The following is a 25071-nucleotide window of genomic DNA, read 5'->3' on the forward strand; positions in this document are numbered from 1 at the left end:
CTTCCGCCGCATGCGTGGTTACACAAAACCACTCGCTGTGCAATTATTGCATGCAATTTTCTACCCACCCCACCCCCCGCATTCGCTCCTCTACTATTTGTCCTGTGGGAAAATGCAATTTCTCTTCGCAGACTGTCTGAAAACATTTTGGTTCACACACAGAACCAGAACTTTTGCACTTCTCATCATTTATTTATGACTTCTGTCTGCAATTGATAATTTAATTTTGCACAATTATTGTTATTTATTATGCGTCCGTCTGGTGATCCTCAGGGTTTTCCAGCCAGTCAGCCAACTACTGGATCAAGTTTTATTAACTGGGGAATTGATTGCCCAACAATGTGGGTATTCATGTGCGATTTGCGTTGACTGATGTGGCGGCCTTTCAATTATGAATTGCATTCAAAGATTAACTTAATCAATGCAGACGACTTGAAGTGATAAGAAGTTCAGGGTTAATACCAGCCAAAGTGACTTTTCAACAAGGCAAAACATAATAGATTGTTAGTATTTCATTTCAAAGTTGTTTTCTTTGATTTATAAGAGATTATTGATCTTATCAACCCATCTTAGGGCTTAATAATCTTTAAAGTCTTTCCTCTATAAACCATTTTTACCCACGCCCATCCCCTTTGGCCACTGTCCAGTGTCAATGACCAATTTAAAAGAGTGATGTTGGAAAAAAACAACAACCACATAAAAGCATATATGAGGAGGCGAGGAAAAACCACTTTTCACGCCTCCCACACGAACTCCTCGCATACACTTGCATATCGTTTGAACAGCGATTATGTGAACTTGAGTCTGAGTCCGAGGCTTGAGTCTTGAGTCTGAGGAAACCTTATTTCTTCGTGTTAACTAGCCGCAATGTGTGTGTTTGTTTCTTCTGCCCCCGCAAGCTCTCCTCATCTCCGATGATTGGCAGCTGCAAAGAGGTTCATTAGAGCGCTAATAACAAGATATGTAACAGTTTCGAGAAAAAAAAAGAGCTGCAACAAGAGATGGAAAACAGAAATCATGGAAAATACACGACGCCCAACATGGAAATTAGTGCAGTTGTGTGAGTTGCGTGCTGCAGGAAATAGACGCCTACAAAGACAAAGGCACTGGGGGGAAAATGTTAAGAAAATATAGGTTAAAAAATGAGATTTACAATGGAAATTTTGATCATATTTCTAGAAGCTAAGAACATGCAGTTATCATATTTTAAAGTTAAGAATTTCTTTAACTAAAAAAAGTAAAACACATTTTTCTCAGTGCCTTCAAACACTTATCATTTAGTGGGCAGTGGGTGTGTCTCCACAACTGCTGGCTACTACTAAACAAGAGCAAATTTCAAGTATAGAAACCGAAAAAGCAAAAAGCAATTAGATGACATGCGAAGAGGGGGCAGAGTGCGTGGTCTGCTGTCGTGTCGTTTCTCCCCCTTCGACCATTAAATTAATTCACTGCAAACTCAACCACATCGAAGACTTAATAAATTGTTCTTGCTGTTGTTTGCTGCTTGCTGCTTGCCACGGCCAAATGTAGCGTAAAATCATAGTACAAAAACCATCAACAGGCACAAATAAATATAAACTTAAGTCTTGCATAAATTAATAAATTTTCTTGGGCCATAAAAATTAACATATCAGAGACCTAAACACGAAAACTGCAGTCACAGCAAAAAGGAAATTGCCGTAAATTACAATGCAACGCCATGCATTTTCATGGATCAGTTGGTATTTCGGTGTAAAGAAAATACATGCCACAAAATGGGTTTAGTGAGGTAATTGAAGCTGAAGAGGAAAAGGTTTTTTGATCGAAGTTTTGGAGAGAAATGTGGGAAATTCTTGGAAGTTTTAATCTAAGGAGAGGGAAGGGAGTCAGAGAAATCAGTTTTCTTAAATCAATTTCACTTTACACATTTTAGTTCCATCATTATCATAGTTTTCCCCTCAATTTCCCCCTTTTTTCTCCCTTTTTTTGCTATGCAAAATAAAAGGACATTTGAAAATGCCGCTCTTGACCGACCGCCTTCATGTCACTTCTGTCACGTTAGCTGCTGGCAACAGATGTTTGAGCTGATTGAGCGACTGCCGCCATCATCATCATCATCTATATAGCCACCATCATCATCAGTTGCAACAGAAAAACCAGCAACAACAACAGTTGCAACTGCAACAACGACAGCAGCAGCAACATCATCAGTGCAATGCTGGTCTTTTGGCTGCTGTCGGGGCACGCCTTGTCGGCTCATCGTTCAAAAAATCGTTGGAAAATGGGGGGGACAGGGAAACCCCTGTGCTACTTGACTTGGAACTTCCACCTTCCTGACTTTGGCGGCAGCGACTCCAGAGCCATGAGCATGAACATTAATTTGTGCCCGCCAGTCAGACATTTTACGACTCCCACTGTAAAAATGGCAGTTGGTTACTGTTTTGGGTTTTTAAGGTTTTTAAATACTCTTTAAGTACCAGTTAATAAGTTTCTAAAACTATGATAGATAATGACAAAATTCTAATCGAATGAGACAAAAATGATAAATGATAAAAAGATATTGACTTTAGAATCTTAACATAGTTAGGGTATAACCGACTTCGTAGTTTATCTTTTCTATTACTTTGCTCCATTATTTTTCCGTTTCAAAACAGCCCCTCCCCACTTTTTCCCTCCAATCCTGCTCCTTTGTCCGCCGTCCAATCAAACACATGTCAAATGCCGCTGATGTTGCCTGTCGCCGCATGTCCGCTATTGGGGAGCAGGAACCTGCCTCTTGCAACTGCATCAGCATCTGCATCTAATCACAGCTCTGGGCGCGTTTCACTTTCGCCGCGTCATGTAAATGTGCTCTCACCTGTCCCCGGAGGACCCCCTTTCGAGTCCCCAGATAAGAGAGAGAGAGAGACCCCAGACGACCACGCTCGCCATATAGTTAGTACGTCAGTTTGGTCAGCCCAAGCTGTCCACATATGGAAAGGCTTTTTTTTTTGAGTTTTTGCTAGCTAAGGAATACAGAGGGAGAAAAGGGGGTAAAGAAGTGGTGAGTTTAAAGGGGATTTTGTTGGGTTTACTAAAATATGGTGCTAAGATTAAGATCCCTTCAAACTACAAACTACAAAATGAAACTTACAAAAGATTAGAAAAAGAAAGGAAAAGCCGTGAATAAACTTCTTAAGGGTTTTATATAAACATTTTCTTAGTTAGATATAAAGATATTTCATGTTTTTGTATAACAAAACTCTTCAAATATTATCTGTGATATAAATCTACTTTTATTTCTTAGTGCAATCTGGTTTTCCTATCCATTTTCCTATCCGCTTGTCGATAGCCAAGTGGGCGCCAAACTAAACCATTACGGCCATCGACAAACATCGATGTCGAAGTAGTTTTACGTCGTTGTTTGCTGATTTTGTTGTTGTTGTTGTTGTTGATATGTTGTTGTTGCTGTTTCAGATGTCCATTGTTGTTGTTGTTGTTGTTGTTGTTGTTGTAAGGCATACACATGTAGTTTGGCACCCACACTAGCTGGTCGCTTTCCTCTGTGCTTTTCTTTTTCTCTCTTTTTTTTTTTTCTACTCTAGTTTGCAACTCCCAATGGCAATCCACTCGACATCAACATCCACCACCAAAACGAACAAAGTTGGTCAGTTTTTACTGTACAGTGGGATAGGAGTAGTCGAACTGCTGACCAGTGTTTGGGTGGCAAAGTAATTGTTAGTTAAAGGTTAATGGTTCATAGACTCGAACTTGTACTGATGCTAAAGTGGGCAATGAACAGCTTTTCGTTATTGGGGATTTATGATTGATGGTTAGTGTGACATTGATCTGATTTTAATCGATTTATGATTATAAAACTTTGCTTAAAATGTTTACAATATATTGCTACTCATCAAGACTAGGTTATTTCTTAAATTATATCTTTAAAAAGAGTTTTCATCTTTAGAAACTTTTTTCTTCTTCCTTAACTTTGAGTTGGTTTCATTATTCTTATTGTATTTTTCCTTACAAATTCTTGGTTCTTTCCCCACTTTAAATTGATTTAATTTTTTATTTTCATTTAATTAACTCACCTTATAAGTTACCTACCTAACCATGGCTAAGTAACTCTCCCAATTAGTGATTTTTGCCAATTAAATACAAAAAATGATGACTACTCAGAGCTCTTGACTTTAATTTGACTCAAATTTCATTAATGTCAATTAGTTTATCCCCCTCTTTTCGCCTTTTATTTTCGAAGCAGCCATCATATACATATTCTATATAAACATATTATATATAAAATTAATTTAAGGCAGCTTTTCAACAAGTCAGCGCCCACAGTGAAGCACACAACAGTGGCCCCGGGCAGCAAAGTTATTAAAAGTCAATATTTTTTCACTGCAATGAAGTTAAATGACGGAAATTCAGTTATTATAAAGTTGACCAGGCCGGATGATAGATGAGTTTTTAAATATGTGAAGTAAAATAATATCAAGAAGGAGAGGGCTTAAATAAAATAAAGGCATATGGGAATTTAACTAACTGGGAGGGAAAAACTAAACTAAAAGCCACGTTTTGTTAGGAGAGGAAACGGAAATGTTGGTTGTCTGTTTTCTTTTTTTTTTTTGCCTGGCAGAGACAACAACAAATTGCTCAGCTCCTGTTCGTCCTGCTGATAAAAATCCGGTTCAGGACTTGCGAAATGAATTAACATTTTGCATGTTGGCAAAAAGCAAGGAAAACAGCGTTAAAATGCTGAAAGCGTAGAATGGTTTTTCGGCCAGGATAAGGGCAGATCTGCCTCCCCATCTCTCCTTACACCATCAGTTTATTTTGGCCAAAACGTTTTAGTTTCTCTCCTGGTTTTTGTCCTCCTTTTTTCCCATGCTGCGGTTGCGGTGGCCAAGCAGAAGCGAAACAGAAGCCCATAAAACATTTGCAGCAGCCTCGTTTGCATTTTTTATGCAGCGCCGAAGGAGTCAGGTTAACGCCTTTTTGGCTTTAATGGTGCAACTTTAGTGCTTAAGTGGTATAAATTGCAGTTGCAGTTGCATAGTACTATATAGTACGTTTCGGTTCAGTTTTTTTGGCCAGAGATGCATATCGATATGGCCAGAAAGTACTTTAGATCTGAGGAAGAGAGGCCTTTGGGGATTAGCTGCTCTCCCATTTCGTTTGGTTCTATTGAAAAGCCGTTGGGTCTGCCTTTTCGGTGGTTAATTTATAACTTGGCAGGAGCTAAAGGAACTTGGCCAGATGGAAGAAGGTCTTGGGATGGTTTTTGGGGTTTTGGGAAATATGTAAATTTTAAGTAAGTACTTAATGCTGATCTTGAATTTGGTTGGAGAAGCAGTTTAGGGGCTTAGGAAAGTAAGGAAATGTGAGGAAGTTAATGAAAGTGACTTATAAAATTAACTTAAGGTGTGAATTTTATAGAAATACTTACTTAATGTGCTTAGTTAGTAGAAATTATGAAGTGAACTCCTATTAGAAAGCCTTAAAGTCTTAACCATACTTAAACCCTTAACTCTCAACATTGATTCATTGCCCTTTCTTGATAATTTCCCCTATTAATGCACATTCCATGTTTAACAAATTACCAACCATAGCCAATCTCGACCATTATGCAGGTCTAATCTTCAACACACAAAACCCTTTCATGTTTCTTAAATTCCAAAGTTTTCTTCCCACATCACGCTATCCCAAAAAAACTGTGGAAAAAACTGTAAGCAAATCCATCAAAATTAACCAAAAAAAAAAGAAAAGCGAATTAAAAAAGAATTTATATAAAAATTGGAAAGCGTAATTATTATTAATTTGTCAAGAATGTAAAACAGATGCTAAGACCCCCTCCCCTTAAAAAAACACCCTACAAATAGGGTAAAAAAAAGAACAGATGCGGGCTATTTAGATATATGTAGCATGAAATGCATTTATTTTTCTCTTTTTTTTCGGTTAGCCGCATGCCACGTGCCACATTTCCATGGAAAAACCCAAAGCAAATCGAGTTGAGAAGTTTGAATGCAAATCAAGAACCAAAACCGTTGGGAAAAAATAAAATTAAGAAACAAGTGCCCAGACTTCCCGACCGATTTCTGTATATATAAATATCCGCCCGATCTAGCAGTTCGCCCTTTCCCGTAAGCTCCTCTATTTTTACATCCAGAATTCAACATCCATTAAATGCATTCGTGCATATTTCGAAATCGTGGCATATATATATATACTATATACTCTTTTTTTGTTGATTTTTCTTTTGGCTGTGTGTGTTGGTTTGTGCTTTTCAGTTTTCAGCATTTTCTGCTGTCAGCTTTTGTTCGATTTTTCACTTTTCGCCATGAGTAGACAATATTTTTCCTTGACTCTTTCCTGAATGGAAAATCCAAATGCAATTGGGAGCAACAAACGTGGTTTTTTTTGGCAACTGTTCAGCTTTTATTCCGGTTTTTCTTTTTTTGGTTTATCTCATATGATTGCTTTTGAAGTTGAAGTCGAAGATTTTTCCATTGCATTTAAGATCACATGCTGCGAATTTAGTAGATTATCTGATGTAATGAACTGTAATCCGACATCGTTTTTGAGTTTAATTGGACGTTTCCTAATCGCCTTCGATCAGGGTTTTTTGAATACAGAAACTGCGATTAAAAAGATTGCTAATGGAAGTGATTTGTGGGTTTAATGTGGCTATAAATATTGCTTTGATTGTGATGAAGTCTGGTTTAGTTTTGATGGTTTGTTATGGGGATTAAGTAATTGAGTTTTTAAGTTGTAAAACAGAAGGGTTTAGTTTTTTCTTTAACATAAATCAAGTATCCCCTTAAAACAAAAACCTTTTCCCTCGTTAAAAAACCTTCAAGTAATTTAAACTTCACCTTAGAAGGACTTTACCGGCAATTGGTGTCATTGTCCTTGTGCATGGTGGCGTGTTGCATGTTGCTTCCCCTCTTTTAAAGCCCACCTCATACTCCTTTGTTTTTCCCAGCTCCCCTTTGTACATACTCGTATATACAGTATAGCCACATACATGGCTAGGAAAAAAGTATATTTTTAGCACAAAATGTAAATAAATTTGCATACAGCGACTCCATGGCTGGCACAACAATTGCCAGGCAAGGAGGCAAGTAGAAGGTTAGTAGGGATGTCAAAAGGGTTAAAAGAAGGCATGGCATTAAAGGATTACAAAGGGCAGATGTAGCAGGAGGAGGTGAAAGTGCTGCAGCGTTTGCCGCAATAATCCTGTTAGTTTATTTTGCACCACAGAGCACACAATGTCAAGTGCAGAATAGAGCATTAAGGAGTGGGGTTTTTCTCCCATTTCCCCTGACAGACACGAATCCTAGACAATGAGGTGTTGGAATGGAAGACTCTGACGGCTCTAATGAAGTCATACGAATACCCAAGTCGTAAATTACATGTCCAAACTAAGTGATAGCCCTCTGGGTGTTCCATCACTGAAATATTCAAGTCATTTTAAAATTGAATGATACACTTTTTTGGGACAGGCAATTTCCATGAATTTTCCAAATGACAGAAGTGCAAGAAGTGCAAAGTGTCATCCTCTCAAGCACACACATCCTGTTCACCTCACAATATGCACACACCCAGCCATCCTCTGACCATTAATCTTAGGGCATTGTTCTAGCTGGCTCAGGCTAGAGAGAGAGTGTCATAGTTATAAATTATGCAGCAGTTGAGTTAGGAATCGAGATGGCAATATGGATAAGAGAAGTCCTGCAGTGAGGAAAATGTTTAGAAAAATTTTAAAAAATTATAAAAAATTATAAAAAATTAAAAAAAAATCTAATAACTAAGTTAGTGGAGGTACCAGGACCAAAAATTGATTGAAAATTCATAATTTAAAACCTTGTAAACTTGTCAAATTAAAGACTTAGAAATTTTTCTCTCAGTGCCTTGCATAGCGCTCACTTGAAAATCGATGGCCAAGGCCCATGCATATCGAGTGTCCACTCCAAACCTCCCTCCCTACTTCCTCCCCTTTGCCACATCATTCCATTTCGATTTCGAGAGACGAGTGCAAAAAAATGCAACCAAGCGTAAAATCAAATAAAACGTCAACCCAAAATGGACACGAGTGGGAGGAAGGGCAGCGGCTAGAGATGAGAAGAAGGAGTAGGAACCACCACCACCATCAGCATGGACACAAACCCACCACGTTGATGGCCCAGACCACCGCCGGCTACCGACAATGTTCAAGTGTCAATTGGGTTTACTTACAGGCCACTTTGTTGAAGGCACACTGTACTGGGCTCTGCTTAAATATATATATAGTATTTCCCCTATATATATATACCCCTCTATGTATGTATATGTGCTCACACATCAATGTAAATGCCGCCTTTCGAGTGGAACTTCTTGGACTCGTTGTTTGTGTAATTGGATAAGCTGAGATGGCCATAAATGATGAATTTGTGATTGCGATTTGCAGGAGATTGTTGTGGAAGTTATAGTATAGTTATAGTAACTGATTAAGGCAAAGATTTTTCTGTGGTTTGGAAAAGATAGTTGGGAAATTTAAGGGAGTTTGAGGGAAAAATAAGCTTACTAGCTTTTGTTCATGAAAATCTACTTAAGAAAACTGGTTTTCAAAGTGCATTAAGAAAAGTTCTTATAGAATCTCTTAAGAAATTATAGAAGAAAACCTCTTTAAGCTAACATTATCTTACCATTAAGTTAGCTTTCTTTTTGATTGTTTTCATTACTCCAATTGGGAAAGCCATCTGATTTCGACCACAATCACTTCTCCCACTCAAAAGGAAAAACATTTTCCGTTTCACTTAAAATATTTTTGTTTAGACGCAACTCAAGTGTTGCTTAAGTGCAAACTGCAGTGTTCTCCTCCCCTCGAACCTCCTCTCAAATTCGATTTCTAACACCAAAATGCCGACGACTGTGATTGTGGTTTTGAGAGCAAAGTGCAGGGCCACTTAATCGACTGTGGAAATGTATGTGCCCCAAAGAGCTGCAGCGCGATTAGAAAGAGAGAACTGGGTCAATTGCACAGCAAGGGAAACCGAGGAATTATGTTTATGTTTTCCCAAGAAAACCGAAATGAAAAGAAAAACCAATGCACCACAGGTAGAGCCAGCAATACTCAACACTTGAAAATTGTTTACTAAGAATGCGTTAACCCAATTTCCCAGCCACAAAACAATCATTAAAAGTATCTCCAACATTCTAATGTATTTTATTTGTTTCTTTTTTTCTTCTCGTTGCAGGTATGTACGAGTATATATATTACCATTATGTTGTGGGTGTGTTCTATGCTCCTTTGGCTTTGACTCTAACGAAATTTACATAAACTTTGGGCCACAAGCAAAGCGGCCAAATGTCAACAACTCTATCAGCTTGAAAGATACATGGCCGACACTCTTTTGGTAGCGAATTTCAGCCATACCTCCAACGTCAACCTCAACGCAAATTGGCAACACAAATCTGTCAACGGGCCAGGAGATGGCCAACTTAACCAGGCTAACAGTCAAGTAACAAACAGATACAGTGAGAGAAATGTTATTAAGAAAGTTTGAAACTCAAAAGTTACGAAATTTTATGATTTTTTGTAGTGTTTTTTTACTTCTTTTTAACTTTAAAAAAGCCAACAAAACTTTTATGGCTTTGTTCCAAAACTATAGTAGTTAGCTGTTTTTTAAGTGCATCTATTCGGCCCCGGTTCACCTGTTGTCTTGGCCAAGTCAAGCCTGGCACTTAACAAGTTTTCAATTTGTAAACGCGCGTGCTTTGAATACTCCCCGAGATCTTTGGCAGTCATCGATAGATGAGGGGCAACAGCAGGGGGAGTTTGGAGCTGAAGAAGGCAGACAATTGAGCCAAGATTGAATAAGTTCGGGGGGAGTGGTTATTGGGTGGAGGCCAATTGGGTACCAAGTCCAAAAGGCGGCACGCGTGCATCGGGAGAAGGAGACTGAAAGTCATGCCAATTTTTCTTCTTTTTTTTCCATTATGAAAAACCTGAATGGCAGCGTATTTAGTTCATATCCGTTAACTGTATTAAAATGTATTTAAAAAGATAATTGGAAAAGCGTGCTTAGAGTTTAAAAACTGATAAATTGTTAATAGAAAAGTAAATCTAACTAAGAGTTTATGTTTAATGTCTCTATAAAAACTTAAAATTTGACTTAAAAACTTACATCTTCTTAAGACAATTTAAGTTAGTTACCTTTTTTTAAACCTTTTCTTCACAAACCCCTTTAAAACCCTTTAAAGCTGTAACTTATATAGAAAATCTATTTGCCATTCTTCTTGGCTGTCATTTGAAGGTTTTCCTTTTGATTTGCATTTTTATGGTTACGTATCATGGTCAGGTGATTAAGTCGTTGACAAAGCATTGATTATTTGTAAGGTTTACGAGGGTATTATAACACGGATCTTGGTTAGGTTTATAGTTCGTATGCAGAATGCGTAAATATTAGTTGCCAAACACGAACCTTCTTTGCTGAGTGATTGGTAATAGCCAAGTTTTATTGGCCCAAATGACTTGCAATTGAATTTTTAAAGATTCTGAGAAAAAACGTTTTAATGATTTTGCAATAAACCATTTTATAGTAGAATTTATCGTTTAAATAACATTTATTACCAACTATAACTTCTCATTTCAAGCTAGCGTAAATGGCCTTTTGCTTACAGTAAATTTTTGCCAATCAGAAGTTGTAATTAGTTTTGTGAAATCTCTTTTTAATGTCTAACATCCTCTATAAATCATCACTGCACCAAAATAGATACAAATTATAGATACTTTTTAATCATTCAATTGAAAAATCTGCAATTTGTAATTTGCATTTTTATAGATTTTCATAGCTACCAAGCAATTTGTTAGCCAAATTGCTTTACAATACTCGAAAGCCAAATACAGAAGTCAATCTGGAAATGCCTTCGAAATGGTTTTTTATTATTATAATCGTTTTGGCGGTGGCTAACCAACGTTCTGATGTCAAAAACCTTTGGCCAACAGTCGTTCTGGGCCATTGTTTGTGTCGGCTTTCTGATTACCATGGCTATTGTTGTTGCCATTTTTTATTATTTGAACATTTATTTATGATATTTTTGTTTTGCCTTTGCCTTTTTCCCTCTATTTGATAATGATTCTTATTGTTAGACTTTTGCTTTGTGGTTTTTTAAGGTTCTTTTGTGTGCTTTTGCACGTGTTTTTTGTCTGAGAATGGAAAGGGAAATGGTAAATAAAGATAATGGGAAAAATAAGCCAACAAGGATATAAGTAATTGTCTATCTGGGAAGCTGAAAGCCAAGAAAATTAAGTTTCAAATTTGTTTGGGTTTTACGAAACTCCAAAAAAAACTCCAACCATGTCTAAATTACCAACTTGGCCATATAAAACTCGAACAATTAAATGATCAGCCAGGCAATTCGTAACCATATCTAATAACTATATCAAAATGTTGGCTGTTCGTTTGGCTTGTAAAATTGGAATTACAAATTGAACAAGAAAATTGTCAAATTGGCTTCAAACATTTTACACGCATAGCGCATTGCAATGGATCGCATTGCCATTGCAATTTGGAAATTCGAAAAGAAACAAAAAAAAGAAGAAAAAAATCCTGTTAAATAACAAATTTGCTTTTGACCAAAAGCGGTTGGCCTAAGACGACATAAACAACTGAGCACGTTAATAAATCATTTCTGACCAATTTGAGACACCCTTTTCGGCTGGCTGTCTTGGCCATTGCTAAAACGCATTTGGTCAAAACCAATTCATCAATTGGCCAAAATCGCTTGGCAAGAGCCACCTCAAAACCAAAACCAAAAACCAAGCCAAGTTAGCCAAACCCACCAAATATGTCAAAATGCAGGTGGCAAAATTAGACAGAGAAACACACACAAAAACACCAAAAATTATAAATATTTCGCTTTTTTGTGCCGTTGCGCAAAGTCAGCAGTAAAAAACTTAAAAAGTAAATAATAAAAAAAAAACCTAAAAAAAATTGTAAATATATTGACAACTTTGCAGATTTTGATTTTCCGCTTAGGCAAGTCAATTTATTTATTTATTTATGTGTTTTTATTTGGTTTTCTGAGTATTTACACTGCGCCAATTTTATGTTTATATTGTTGATCACCGCAAAATAATTGATGGGCTAAAAAATAAGCTGAAAGCAAAACAAATACACAAGATAAAAAACGGCGCCAGAGAGTCTTGCCAAAAATCTTGTTGACCAGAAAGTCAGAAAATGAGATAAAATGGTAAAGACAATGAAGTACCTTATATTAGTCCTCACATAGCTATTCCTTATTTAGCTCAAATTCGTCATACGGCAGAGAACTTACTCACCCAAATACAAGAAAACGTGGAAATATGTAGTGTTGCTTTTGTGTTGCTTTGCAAAAGTCCACTGAGAGAAAGAAAAACACTTTTTTGTTTTTTCAAAATTTACCACTTTCTTTAATACTCACACGCAAAACATAAGTTATTTAGAATGAATTCCAGTGCAAGGGTTCGTGGATGATCCAGGAAAAAACAAAAACAAATTATATTGGAGATAACGGCGGAATAAGGTGAAAGGAGGAACACGAAAAATTGTTGGTGGAGCGCTCAAAGCTTATAGGCGAGCAAGCCTGCAGCGAGGATTTACAAAAACAAATGAGCATTCAGAGCTCAGGCTCTGAGGGGGGTTGAGCACCCCTGGTTTAAAGAGTGAAAATAATAATTCTATTAAAACAAAATGACCTCAGAATGCATATACTCTTTGTTTTTTCATATGCAGGGTAACAAAAATATTGCTGACTCTCTCCTTTTTCTGGACTCACAGAAAGAGAAAACAAATTTGGTATTTTATTTTTCCTGGCCATGGAAAGCATATACCTTTTCTTAATTCACATAAAGGGTACTCAAAAAAATTGCTGTCTCTGCGATTTCTGAACTCGCAGAAACCCAAAACAACTTTGGCCAAAATCAGTTTTATATTTATTAGCACCAAGCCATAAACCGAAGTTTAAGTTTTTGGCAAATAGCCAATAGCCGACTAAAGCTTAAGACAAAGGCGACGAAATCTAAAAAATCAAATTTATCTTCATTATGGCCCTAATGAATGGGCTAAAAAATGACATCATCAGAATTATCATCATGGATATTGTTTTTGCCAAGCTGGGATTGTAAATATTTGTGACGCCTTTTCAGGTGCAACGATGCAAAACATTTGCCGTTTTTTTTCTTGCCACCTCCAACGCCAGCAAACGTGTGATTCGAATAATTGCTTTGCAATTTGCCGCCTCAAGCTATGTAATATATAAAAAAAGAGGAAAATAATATTATTACGCTACGGTCTTGGCATACAAAATTGTTTTTTATTATTATTTTGTGTGGCCACGTTATCTTCGGGTATTATATTACAGGCGACATTACTATATACTATATATGTATGTTGCTTGTAAGATGTCAGGTGTGGCTGGTACCATTACTGATATATCAATTCAGGTGCCGAGATCCGATATTCAGAGTTAACTTCTCTGCCTGGAGTTTATTGTTTATGAATTGGCCAGCTAAGAAATTTATGAATTCCAGTTGGGCTTTCAGATCACGTACTCTGTCAGCTACTGAAAAAGATTTATATAATGAGATTTATGGATCGCAAATGCTAATGTTAAATGGCAGAATTTAGCGGGAAAGATTAAGCTGTTCTTTTCTGAAATATATTTATACATTTTGGCAAGAGATTAAGCAGTTTAAAAGCTTATTTGGGACTAATTAGTGGTTTTAATTTGATATATAAAAATCTTATCATATATTTATCAAAATACTATGTAATACTTATGTTTATGGTTATCTTTCCTTTTTCTTAAGCAAACATTTTCAAACAGATTTCCTAAAAAACGTTTAAAAAATTCGCTTCAAAAACTTTCACTAACTTAAGCTAGCTCTCCCTTAACCCATGACCTTTTTAACAAAATTGGAGGCTCGTCTTAACTGCCTATAACTTATGTTAACCCAAAGCAATCTGTGACAACGCCTTGAAATCTTCAAAAATTATTATAATTTGTGAAGGGCATAGCAAAAATATTTGACACTTTCTTATATTTCTTCATGGAAGAGTAAAAAAAAAATGTATTTTGTGTGAAATTCAAAACCAGACAATCCTGTTTCGAGTCACTATTTAATAGAGCTTACGTGATTTCCAGAGAAACACGACCGACATCGATCATATAATTTGCCTAAGCCCAAGCTAATGAATCGTCATTTGGTCTCCAGCCACATGCAAAGCCTCTTGAGCACGCTTCCTCATATATTGGCTAGTCGTCTCTTGGCCAGAACAGAATATTTCTTAACACATAACAAAACACCTCATAAATTTTATTAGCCCAGACACGGACCAGAAAATCCAAACTGAAACTCCACTCATTAGCAAAAAGAAACAGCAAAAAAAAAAAAAGGAAATTAAAGTGTTAAATCCCTCGAAAGGCCAACCCAACTTTTACAACTTTTTTTTTTTTGGGTTTTATTTCAACTTCATTTGAATGTCTCGGCTTGCCGCCATCTGAGAAGTTCTCTTTTAGATTTTGATTGTTTTTTATGGCTTGTTTTTTTGTGTTTTTTATTCTCATTTTATATGGCAAAACGTGCCGCTGTCTGAATTCAGCAGTTCTTTTATTTTTGTATGGCTTTTTGGGTTTTCAATTTGAAAATCAGTTTTGGCAATCGTCTGACAACCAACACACAACGCCAGTGGCCGTCGGTCTGTCATAGAACTTCACCCACATAAATAATTTGCAGTTGTTGTTGTTGTTGTTTTGCTAATGTTGTTACTGGTTTTCGGGTTGTTTTTTAAATTTTATGCAAAAAAAAAATGAAAGATTTTAAAGGTCGATTGGCTAAGTTGCAAAGCTTGTAACTTTTAGGGAAATATTTTTGGGGTATTTTGTGTTTAAATTTTAACTTAAGTTGAAAGATGTCATTAGTAGTAGTTAATAATAAATTGTTAACTTTATAAATAACATTTTTTAATATGAAATTTTAAGGAAATACTTTCATATCCTTTCATAGATCACAAAACCAAAAGACTTTTAGTATTTTCTTGACTAACTTTTAACTTTTTCCTTTACTAAGCACTCCAAAATTTTCCATATCTTTACCAGACCACCTGGTTAACAAGTACTAAAACTAAAAAAAGATTTATCTATTGACTCTATTGGCCATTTATTTGACTTGACTTTAGTCATACGAGTTTGTGTACAAACTTTTGTCTCGACTCACTCGCAGCCCACGAAAGGAAAATATTTGTGCAAGCGCTCCCTGGACTTTTTCGACTTCAAGATGTTCAGTTTGAGATATAGTATAGTATAGTATAGTACAGTGTGTATAGAGTATAGAGTATAGACAATTGTAAATAAGGGTAAGCAAATCTGTGTAGCTGAACACAGTAGCTGTCGGTTTTGCGTGCAGATCAGGTTGTGTATGTTTGCCCCAGTCTGTTGAGATTAAAAACGCTTAAATATTTATTAAATGTGGGAGCGTGCAAAAGACAAGTTTGTGAGTCAGCTATAGAATGGCTATATGGCCTCTCTATATATATGCTTTGTATCTTTGTATCTGAGTGCTAAACGAATGCTAAATATTTGAATTGATTTATTTGGTGCATTAGACTCTGGCACTAAGTGGTATTATAAATATTTGGGACAAGTCTACCCTACCAGAATAGATAAATTATATCAATTGGTAGCTACTATGAGATGTTAATCTGCAGTGTCATTAATTCAGTTTCGCTCTTTCCTGTGTGTGTTTTTCTTTCATTTTTTCCTTTTTTGTATTTTCCTATATGATTGCCACAATAACCGCACCGGAAATGCGATATCCAGCGATTGTGGAGAGGCTCCTCTCTCTCTCTCCCTTAAAGACCCGACTTTGAGGTTAACTTTCTCGTCGGCGACCTCACAAATTGAAAGCTGAGATCTGAGATTTATCAGTACAGAGAGAAAAAGTGGGTTCAACTTTGTGTTAACTCAGATCTGAAGATATAAAATGTGTTTTAAAAAATCGAAAATATTTTTTCATGAATTTTTAATGAAAAAATTTGCTTGAATTTGTCTAAAATTTATCTCTCTGCACGGGATGTCACTTTCGCACACATTCCCATCATATTGACAAGCGTAATGCCTGCTACGATCCATCCATCCATCCATCTATCTCATCTTTGTAATTGCTGCAATGGGAGCAACATCTACCAGCTTTGAGATACATTTGTATCTTAGCACTGCTGAAAGGCTTTCAGCCAACCACCACCAGGATGTGGATGCGTTGCCCATTGGCCAACAAACAAGACGTTGACGGAGTACAGTCTACAGTCTGTACAGCTTTCATGGTTGCTGCTTGAGTTTTTAATTATTTATGCCTAAAACACGTTAATGATTTTCCAAGGAATCGCCTTCAGAATGCGTACTAACTGGTTTCGCAGTCTCTCCCCCAGCTGCATCCTCATCTTCCAAGTTAAGTTGGTTACTCACTGCTAGTAATTGGTAAGACTTTGATCTGGCTTCGAGTCAATTGTTGACCTGCAAACCGAGTGACAAGTTGGCTTTTTCACTCACTTTGTCACAATCGTTTGGCAAGTGTTTGATGAGATTCGTGTTGGAATTGAAAGAATGTTTGTAGTAGGAAAAGTGAGATACTTTTTGAATTTGAAATGAAAGCTGGGGAAAGATTTTTGTTATTAAGATGTTTGGGATTGTGTTGGAGAAATTGGAAGCTGTATTCGAAGTTTGGTTTTTAGCTGTTAAAAGTAATTAGGTTTCAAGGTGTATAAACAATTTGTTACTTTTCATTTTTAAGTTCGCTCTTTTCAGTATACAGAAATCTGTTATATATTAAATTTTTCCAGGAAAAAATCTGTCATGAAATCAACTTACATTAGCTAAGCTCTCATAAATCCCATTAGACGTTTATTTATAACCATTCAAAGCTAATTGAACAATGGAATTCTAATGAAATTTGCCATGTGATTGCCGTAAACATTCGTAATGTGCAAAGGCAAAAATTCAAATACAAAAAAATCAATACCACTGAGACTCATTTAAGCAGGCAAGATGTAACGATATATATATACTGGGATATATATGTACATAACCGATACATATTTATGGCCTGCACTCGATATTCAATAGAAAACGATGCATCAAAGTCACATACGGAGGAGACACTCGTCATGATGTCGGTTTTTGTGTGTTGTTAACCTTCAATTGGGTGGCAGTCATCTTACAACACAACACGATTTTTTCTATATGCACACACTTAGACACTCCGATGGTGGCATGACAATTGAATTGCAATTAAGCGGCCAAGTGCAATTAACTCAAACAATTACCAAGTCACCAAAGTCAGACCCAAAAGTCAGGCCAACGTAAAACGCCGCCAAAAGCTGCAGCCATCATAATTGCTGTCCCCGTAAAACGTTTCTCTTTCAATTTGGTGTCGTTTTTTGGTGCTCTTTAAGGGGGTATATAAACTAGGGGGTATAGTAATGGTGTTTAAATATTAGTTAAAGGTAATGAAAAGTAAAAGTTTCTTTAGTTTTCCAAGGTTGTTACATCACTTTTTTAGTATATTCCTGATGGAAAAGATCTTACTTAGTTTCGGATAAGTTTTTCTCATAATTTTTGTAGAGCATTTGGAAAACCACTTTACTTTACTTAACCTACTTCACCTTTTTGTCGCTTTGTTTATTTTATTTGGCTGCTCAGCACGAATCGTGTGCAACTTTTGGCGGCACTTTGCTGTTGATTTAATTACAATCAGTAGTTCATTGGAAGAAACTTGAACCGCAGATCAATGGAACGAACTCTCTAATGCTAAGTTTTCCCTATTCTACATATCTCAGGGCCTTCGCACGTTCCAGTTTTTCTCCTCAAATGCAACTGAAAAGAAAAAAATTAGCCTACACAATGCAATTAGCGGGGAAATTTGCTTTTAAAGACACGACAATGATGACGATGATGGCACCGACTTGGAGTTTTGGAATTCGCTTTTTGAGGTTGAGCGCGTAAATTGCGTAGAAATTGTGTTGGAAGTTGGAGGGGGGAGGAAAAAAAGGGGAAAACCGAACGGAACTGCACTGAAAAGTGGGTTAAGAATTGTCATAATTGTTTTAAACATTCTACTGCAGTTTTTTATATTTTTTTGCAATAGAGATATGGCAGTTGAAAGTAGCCACTTGGAGAGGGAACTTACTACAGAGAAAGGGGAGCGAGATAATTGCGTGAGAAGTCTGGCTAAGTGAGTGCAACATGATTTCTTTATAACAATTACTAATGGGTTGGGGCAGGCAGAGCAATGAGGTTTTACAATGTGAAAGATCTTCATTAGGGGAGGCTTAAATGGGATAGTTAGTTAGTTTTCCAAGGGCTTAAGGTAATCGGATTCTAAGTTTAAATGACAGTTAATATAGTTTTTGAAGTAATTACAAGGCATATTACATTAAAAACTGTTTAATCAATCAAATTTAATGACTTAAATATGCCATATTTCCCTCTATATGTTATCTTAAGTAGCTGTTAATATATTTTCTGGCTTAATTGGATTAAAAATTGATTTAAAAACTGTTTAATCAATCAAGTTTAATGCCTTAAATCACATTAAATCCTATATATTGAAACATATTCCCTCCTATATCATCCTCTTCAGTCTCCAGCAGCCTCAAACATGCCTTAGGCTAGATAAAAATCTCCCCAATTGCCAGGGAAATCTACTCTGAAATCTCCTCCTGCTTTGGTTTATGAAATGGAACCCAATTCGTGGCGGCTCGTGCTATTGACAGCTGACAGTACAACAAGTGTTTTGGCCTGTGTTTGTACTTGTAATTGCTTTGCTTTTCCCTTTGCAAAGGGTTTATATTCGAAAGGGTGGAAGTTTGAGGAGGAGTGGTAAGGAGGGACAGGACACGCACACTCCATGACGAAAGGCCATATGGCAGGTGCCTCTCAGCCCTTCGTTTCGTTCAGCCCAATGGCAAATAACGTTTTTTCATTATGATTTTGCAAGGAAATTTGATACTCCCCCGACATCCTTATGGCTCATGGATGTCACTCTCAAGGGTACTGGGAGAAAAAACTTTTAAGATCTTTTGGATGGCAAACCTTTATTACCTTGAAGATATTTTCTGAAAATATTAAATGGAAAATCTAAAACATATTTTATTGTAAGAAAAATAATTTCCATAAAGCGTAATACCAAATTGTTTTCAGTGTAGAATCTGCAACCCTTGGCTGCTTTTGGCAACTCATTTCGCACACTCAGCGACCTGCACATCCACATCCCTCGTTTTTTGAGTTTTATTTTTTTGCGTCTGCCATATTAAAGTTTGGGCGAATTTTGTTGCAAATTCTAGTCAAATATGCGAAATTCGTATTTTGTCGTCTGCAGCTGTTGGCCTGCTGCCCTTCCTTTCCTTCTGTTACCCCTCATATGTACTCCTCTCCCCCCCTCCTTTGAATGCACTCGCTTGAGTGCATCTGCGTCTCAGTCAAATTTCATTCCACTTAAACTCGATAGGAGGATGTCGTTGGAAAAAATTGAAAACGCTTATGGCTGAGTTTTGTTTTCCATTTTTGTATCTTTTCTTTATAAATTCAATTCCATTTAATGCTGGCTGTTCAGATTTTTAGTGCTATATAAATGTTATAACAGAGAGAGAGGAAAGTGTTTAAGCTTAATGGCTGATTTTAAATTAAACGCCAAGGCAGCTTTTTTGGCCAAGAAATTACTTTAAAACTGCAATTTAAACAAAAATGTTGTTAAATTTTAATATTCCTAAAAACATAGAGTAAAATCTTATGTTTAAGAGTGTTAAATTATAGGCTTATATGGCTAATAAGAGGCTATAAATATTAAACCAACTTTCAAAGTTTTCATAACTTTTTTTAAACAAAAAACGGAAATATTACTTACCTACTTAACTCCAGTTTATACTTTCAAAATGTGTTAATAATTAAGCTAATTAAAGATTAATATTGAGTATCAAAAACAGATTTGGTAAGCTTTGAAAAATAATTATGGTTCCCGAAATAATAAGTTAGATTTCCTTTAAAAGTAAGCCCAAAACGTAATAAGTTAAAAACCCACACAAAGATTAAGGCCCCGGACTTAATTTGTATATAATTTATTATGGCCTGGGTATATATTTAATTTTAATTTCGGTAAATTGTTTTTGTTTTTCGTCTCTCTTCAAAATTATATGCCTACAAATATGGAAGTGCCATCGAATTAATCGCCACTTTTAAGTTTACCATTTTTTATGTTTTCGCTTTTTTTTTTGATTTTGGAAGATCCATTATAGACCTCCTAAGCCTAGGCCTAAATGACCTTCAATATAGAAGCCGCCTATAAATAGAGATTCAAGAAATCGGCATTGTCATTCAGGCAGATCTAGAAGAGATACTCCTCATTCAATCTTTATTAGAAAAAGCAAAAAAAAAAAAACTCATTCATAATTCCATTCGTTACTTTGATGAGTTGCCGCACTCGAGGGCACTTCAACTTCATCTCTTGATGGGTTTTTTGTGCGTTTTTTAAAGTTTGAATTGTACTTGAAAAAAAGTGCTACAACACTCGAACACTTTTGGTTTAGAATTGAAAAGGAATCTGAAAAAATTTGTAGGGAAAAAACTTAAGACAAGAAACAAAATTTGAATCTAATGCTAATAAAATTGATTAACATGACGCAGATTGATGACTGTCAGGGCCAAGACGGCCAGGCAGTCAGTACAGGGAACTTATTGTTGTAAGTAAAGCTACAGAGAGAGAAAATAAGTATACTTTTAGGTTTTTCAAAGATAATTAAGAGATTTAAAGATAGTTTATGGAACAAATCAACCAAAAAATATGCCTTAAATTGCTTTTTAGTTAAGTTTTTCTATTAAGTTCTAACTTTTAGTTTAAAGTAAAAAACTTCTTAGCATTATTTTTCCCTGTGTCTATATATAAACCATATTAATTGTCAGCCAACAAAAATCGATTTGTATTTCTCATTTTTAATCCCCAATTTTTTTTGTTGAAACATTTTCGGTGGCACAACTCTGACATTGCAACACTTTTCCTCGCCAACATTTTAATCTCTGTGAAATTTTATGTTAAGCTTGAGATAAAAAAAATATAAATTTTTGACTGACATCGCTGGAGAGGGGTGGGGGGGTCATTATTTCATTGATAAATCGTTGAAGCGTGCGTTTTCCGTTTTCCGCTTTTGAAAAATATTTACATAGCGCAGCCTCAAGCATCACTTTAATCATTTTCATTTTGAAAAGTTATGTGGAAAATTTTTTAGCTGCAAAGCTGTTTTTTTCATGCTCTTTTTTATGACATTCCTCAAATATTTTTGTGCATTTTGTTTTGTCTTTTTAATGAGATAATTATGCTATGATTATTAGTTAAGTGATTGATGATTAGTAAGTAAAAGTGTTGGGTTTTAAGTTAAGTGGTAATTATTGGTTTTTTATAATAGAAAATGTTATTAGTTTTTGTTTTTTAATGATTTTCTTGGCTAAATACAATTATGAATGATTTTTTTTATGATTGAAAATTCTTTTTATGATAATTTGTATATTTTTTTATGACATTTTTTATTTATTTTTAAATACCCTTAAAGCTTTACCTTATTTATTTTATTGTTGATTATTTTTCGCACATTTTCTCTTTGCCAAATAAATTCCCAGAGTAATATCTTTCCCATATGCAAACCTCCAGCCCGAAACTCAACTTCAAACCCAACTCCCAATCCCATATCATATATCACACGCACTTAATCCCTACTTTCATTTTCGTTTCTCACTCGCAACTTCGCCGCAGACATTACATAATTTCAATTTAATTGAAAATCAGCTGAATATCATTTTTTATACATACACAGCCTGAAGGGGGGGGACCGTTTGAAAAGTCTTAGCTGCTGGAAAGAAAAACAAAGACAAACAAATTGTGTCACTTGCGGCTTTTCTCTCTCTCAGCCCTAAACATTGTAATTGTTGTTGAGTGTTCAGATATATATATATATATATATATCCCTTTCTTGAGCATAAAACTGTCTGTGGTAACCTGATACTCGACTAAAACTGTCGCGACAATTGTTTGGCTTTTTTTTTTTCTTATTTTTACTTCACTTTTTGTGTGACTTTTGGCTGGTTTTTAGTTTAAGTTCAAACTGAAGTGCTTGTATATTTGACTTTCTGCCGTTTCATGTTTCCCTTAATACCATATTTATTATTAGCTGCCAATTGTATTTAATTTGTTAAATGAAATTTATGATAATTGTTGGAGATCTTCCCCCTTTTTCTTAGCCTTTGAAAGTGTAAACTTTCCCACGCTGATTTAGTCAGCCATTGGAAACATTTTTTTCACTTTTCTGTAATGGCAAACTCTTTTGTGCAGCCACCGCAACTTTTTTAGCTATCTGTCTCTTTCTGGTTTGAAAAATATACTTAACATATTTTATTGGCCAGCATTCGTCACGATGCTGGAGAGATGTGAAAAGTGCTAGTGTTTTTCTTTAAGTTTTCCCCCCCGCCTGACAATTTGTCACCCGGCATGAGGTGTCGGTTGCCCTGTTCTGGCTTCTCAATTACAGAACCCATAAAACCGTTGCTGGGACTTTGTCTATGGAGCGAGGAAGAGCTATTAAAACCACAAATTGCCGTAACTTGGCTAAGATATATCCGCTTCCGCTTTTTATTTTCCCTGCTGCCTCAGACATTTATCTTTCTTTTTTTGTAATTTCTAGCTTATTCTAACGGTTTGATTTGCATTCATTTGCGGCAGGAATTCTGGTTGGTTTTTGTTACTGTTTTTTTGGCTAGGAAATCACGGGCAATCTTTGAAGTTTTGCGTGAAGTTTCGTTTTTTATAAGCATCCAAGACCAACCGCAGAATAATGAGTTGGGCTATAAAACCTTAACCCATTTATGGAGGGTTAACTGTAAGTCACTAATAAAGAAGGTGTGGAGGGAGTAACTTAAAAATAAGAACTAAAATTAAGTAATTAAAGTTCATAATAACAATATTAGAGAAATAAAGCTAGACAAAGATTTTAATAAACATCCAGCTGAGAGTCTCTTAATGGCAGAAACCTTTTTATATGGCCAATAAAAATCGCTGTGCTTAACCTTCTGATCGCTTGCGGCTCAATTACAACACTTTTCCTCTGATCATAACATTTTAGAACATAATTCCATGGTGATCTCTGGCCACATCTCCTGCTGACAGAAAGGCAACAACCTAAAAACGTGCCAAACTCGGCCTGCGGTCACACAGGCAGAAACATTGTTTGCCACACATAGGCCTTCAAAGCATCTTCATCTGGGACATGGAGTAATTTACAAGTACCTGAAATCAGGGAATGTCCATCAGGAGCTGGCCTAGACCTTGCTTGCATCCGCTTGCTGCTTCTGGCGTTGCATAAATTTGCAGTTGCTGTTGCAGTTGCAGTTGCTGTTGCTGTTGCTGTTGCTGCCATAGCCGTGAGAAGTTCTGCGATGATTTTCTCACGCATGTCTCTAGGACATGCACGAGTGAGCTTCTTGTACTTGTACCTACGAACTTATTATAATTTGTGAACTATTTTTCATGAGTTGCCCTTCCAAAGAGAGAGAGAGAGAGATTCTCTTCTCTCGTTCTTTCCAATTAGCATTCCGCCTGGGAACTACTACTATATATAGGTATATATATATATATATCCAAAAGGGGTTATAGCAAATTGCAACAGGTTGAAAAACTAATTTGCATGCATGAAATTGCACCGCGCGAGTTCAGCTGACTTGACTTGTGTCTGGAGTTCTCGGTTGGAGTTTTATTTTACAGACACGATCGAGACACAGTCGTAGATATATATATATATATGGTATATATATATAATCAGAAAACTTGTCTAAAACTATAGCAACCAGCTGGCTTAGATCAGATCGGAACAGATCAGGTAAGACCTAGCCTCGATCTGTTTACCTTTGAGTGTGTGTTTTGCCAGTTGCCATTGTCTGGCAATGCGGTTGGTCTTTAAACTCATTTCTTGGCTTTAACGTTTTTGCCGCATTTTTTTCAATTGAACTTGAAGTGTCTGTCTCGGAGTGACGCTCCCCTAAAAGACTTGCCTAGATTTGGACAAGTCGCTGGAGTTTATAAAGTGTTTGGCAAATACAGTGGGTTTTAGTGGGTTAAAGTTGGGAGATAACTTGAGGATTAAAGGGAGTATTTGAGAAAATAGATACTCTGATGGAAAGTTATTATAATATATTTTAGTTTAGTTTTTATTTAAAGAAAGTTTAAGTTAGATAAGGAAAGTAGCTTGATAACTAATAAGATCTAAAGGTGGTACAAAACTGATTGGGAACAGGGAAGGGGGACGGAAAAAGAGTATCAGATATATCAAGTTATATAGTAACAAATAAGATATATAAGTTTTAGTTAACTTAGTATAAGTATTACGGGAATTTTAGGGGATCTATAACAACCGAAAACCAATCTTGCATTCCCAAAAGGCAGCTTACCAAAAGCCAACTTATCTGCTGTTACTTACCTCTGGTCAATACTTACTATAAACCCAACCAAAAACACCATCAAAGCTAACAATAAATGTAATAATAAACAGTTTTGATCTAACCACTTAAAAGATTAAAGGGTATCTATTGTTCGTTTTGATTTGTAAAGTTTATTTACCTTGCCGCCCTGCGTGTTTGTTTCATTTTCATTCTTTGCCAAGCTATCACTTTGATCTCACTATAAAAGTGTCTGTCAGGCTGTCTTTACAAAGCATATGTGAGTTTATATATATAAGAGATATATATATACCCCATCCGATTTCTTTATAATCGTATGTATTCAGTGTTGATTGACATTTGAAGTGATCTATATGCTTCGCTCAGCCATAGCGGCTGCTGTCTCGTAAATCATGCCACAAACAACGATTTATATGTCTGCAGAAGTCTGTATATTGTATATATATATAGCTATATCCTAAGGTTAAACTGGATTATTTGTACACCTTTTCCTTTTCAAAACTTAAGTTTTGATAGTAGAGTGCGTGAGTTCTTGTTTCTTTGCCACGCTAATTATAATTTATGTTGGCCATGTTGGATGTGACATGTGTTTACCATTTT

General features: G+C 36.0%; 1 protein-coding gene across 6 annotated transcripts in view; it reads left to right on the forward strand.

Annotated features, from left to right (window-relative positions):
* Positions 1-25071, forward strand: part of LOC108109461 (tight junction protein ZO-1) — a 90435-nt gene that overhangs the window by 11618 nt on the left and 53746 nt on the right. The window lies entirely within an intron of this gene.

Source organism: Drosophila eugracilis, unplaced genomic scaffold (assembly GCF_018153835.1).
Source record: "Drosophila eugracilis isolate 14026-0451.02 unplaced genomic scaffold, ASM1815383v1 contig_47, whole genome shotgun sequence".
Classification (NCBI taxonomy): domain Eukaryota; kingdom Metazoa; phylum Arthropoda; class Insecta; order Diptera; family Drosophilidae; genus Drosophila; species Drosophila eugracilis.